At 38.0% G+C, this 3,001-nt stretch overlaps 1 pseudogene; it reads right to left on the minus strand.

Annotated features, from left to right (window-relative positions):
* Positions 1-1,738: 1,738 nt before the first annotated feature.
* On the minus strand, positions 1,739-2,484 carry LOC129012396 (immunoglobulin heavy variable 3-15-like; annotated as a pseudogene).
* Positions 2,485-3,001: the final 517 nt, after the last annotated feature.

Here is a 3,001-nt window from a genome sequence, read left to right on the forward strand (position 1 = left end):
TGTATATGCTAATTTTATCTCACAAAAATGGAAAATAGACAATTGTAGAAAAATATTTTATATTAAAATCTTAATAAAATAAATATGAAAATTCAAATACAAAATGAGAATGTGATTGTTACAATAATTATTAATGTGCATTCAGCTATATCTACTAGAATAAAATCACAGAAATAAGAAAGATAAATGTAACATCTGAAAATAAAAAAATTAACAAACACATTTTACAGAGAAGTAAAATATGGCTAAGAAATATATGGAACATTTTATATTATTAGTTATCAAATGTTAATAAACTATTGATACAATACTTAAACCCATTTTCTGAAGATACATTACCAATATTTTGAGTAAAATCATAATTGGGGACAGCCGACAGAAAAATAATAATACTTGCATGTGCATGATCTAAAGGTTAATATATTCTCAATGTTGTCCCAGGTATTACATCAGAAATTTTTAAATATATCCTGAATTTGTGTGGGTCCTTGGACAAATTAATTTTAAGAGATGACTTAGAGGGATAATCTCCAATATAGAGATATTAGTATCTCACCTATAAAGAAAGTGAAGCTGCATTAGACATGTAAAGCCCTAATTAGAAACCCTGTCCCATGGAAAAGGGTTCACCCTATTTGGTTGTGATACATTTACTGTTAAAATTACAAGAAGAAAACACACAACCCCATCAAAAAGTGGACAAAGGATATGAATAGACAATTCTCAAAAGAAGACATGTATGCTGCCAACAAACATATGAAAAAAGGCTCATGATCACTGGTCATCAGAGAAATGCAAATCAAAACCACAATGAGATAACATCTCACGCCAGTTAGAATGGCAACCATTAACAAAACAGGAAACAACAGATGCTGGAGAGGATGTGGAGAAACAGGAACGCTTTTACAGAGCCCTGTGATCCTGAGGAGAGGCCTAATCCAAGGAGAGGGAGGCTCCAGGTTGTGGTGACTCAAACAGGGTGCCTGCTTTTGACCGTCCTGCAGCCACTCCCAAAAGCCTTTGGGGTCAGCGATGTGGATGGGGCCCTTGAGACAATCCAGTGAGATCTGGAAGTGAAGAAAAAGATTATAATCTGGGATAAATATAAAAAATTACAATAAAAATTTTATTGCAAATTTACAAATTATGGTTGTTTATATTTACAAGGTAAAGGGCAATGTTATGATTTGTGAATATGAAATAACTAAGATAATTAAGAAATAACTGATATAATTATCATTCATTCCTTCAAATTTTTATCTTTTATTGTGACAACATTTAACATTTACTCTTAGCTCTTTAAAATGACCAATGTACTATTTTAAATGAACCAATAGAAACCAATTTATGTAGACAATTGAAAATCCGGGAAATCAATTATGAATTACTGTAATAATTTAATAATTAAAATTTAATAATGTAGTTAATTAAGTTTGATTTTTTCAAACTTTTTAAATAATTTCATTGTAATGTTTAATACAAATGCCTACATATATATGCATCGGTCTGTGTATTTATACATCTTTCTATGGGTGTAAATTTATGTCCCTATAGCTATGTAGTTGCTGATGTCAACAAATGTTAATAAAACTCTGGAAAAATCAGTGCAAACAATTAGGAATGTTTATTTCTTGAAAGTATATACTTAAAAATATAATATGTAGAATGTTAATAATTACTAAAATTTAAATATTAATGATAAAATTCATAATAAATATAAGTAACAAAATATCACAGCCTAGAAGACTCCAGAGTCCTGCGAAGATAAACGTGACTTTTCAAGCTGAGGAGAAAGGAAACCTCTCCCGGCACCTGCTCCTGGGACCTGTCCCGTCCTCAGTGGGTCCCGAGCGCCCCCTGGTGGTCCCGCGCGTCCCTGCAGGGAGGTTTGTGTCTGGGCTCACACTGACCTCCCCTCACTGTGTCTCTAGTACAGTAATACAGGGCCGTGTCCTCGGTTTTCAGGCTGTTCATTTGCAGATACAGCGTGTTTTTTGAATCATCTCTTGAAATGGTGAATCTGCCTTTCACAGGTGCAGCGTAGTCTGTTGTCCCACCATCAGCTTTGCTTTTAATACGGCCAACCCACTCCAGCCCCTTCCCTGGAGCCTGGCGGACCCAGCTCATCCAGGCGTTACTGAAAGTGAATCCAGAGGCTGCACAGGAGAGTCTCAGGGACCCCCCAGGCTGGACCAAGCCTCCCCCAGACTCCACCAGCTGCACCTCACACTGGACACCTGCAAACACAGAGACACTAAGGTCAGAAACTGCCACACAAATCCACTGTTTCTCTCACTCATGTCCACTCACACTCAATCTCTCTAGTTCTCCATAAATCACCTTTTAAAATAGCAGCAAGGAAAACCCAGCTCAGCACAAACTCCATGGTGATTCCTGTGTGTTCAGTCCTGATCACTGAATGAAAACACTTGGGAATCCCAAGGCTGGGGCTCCTCTCCCACAGCTGCAGGGTCAGGACTGGGCTGGTTTTCATCAGGAGAAGGAGGGCCCTATTTGCATGTCACCTACTATATAGCAAGCTCTGGGGTGGGACGCCTGAGCAGAGGGCAGTGCCCAGATAAGGTAATGATGCCCTGCAAGAATCTGATGGCAATGAGGGTGTTTGAAAAACTTACTGTCTTATTATGAAATTGTGCTGTGATAAACACTTTGCACTAATCACTTTCTTACATTTTTACATATTTGTGTAAATCATATTTTTAGGGGTCAATGGTTTCTCGATTTACAGCTGGGGAAGTAAACACATACGTGGAGGGGCTTTGCATGTATCTAAGAGCTCATACCTGAGGTTAGTGAGCCCCAGTATCTGGGCCTGTGCTCCTCATCCACTGGCCCTGTATTACTCCCTAACCCAACTCCAGGACAGAGCTGGGCGTGCCTAGTGTGGTTTGTGAAACCCACTTTCTGTATGGAGAACATGTAATTTTGCTGCATTCTAGCATTCACCTAAAAATATGGTGAGAACTAGGGTTCATGAAGA

Source organism: Pongo pygmaeus, chromosome 15 (assembly GCF_028885625.2).
Source record: "Pongo pygmaeus isolate AG05252 chromosome 15, NHGRI_mPonPyg2-v2.0_pri, whole genome shotgun sequence".
NCBI lineage: Eukaryota > Metazoa > Chordata > Mammalia > Primates > Hominidae > Pongo > Pongo pygmaeus.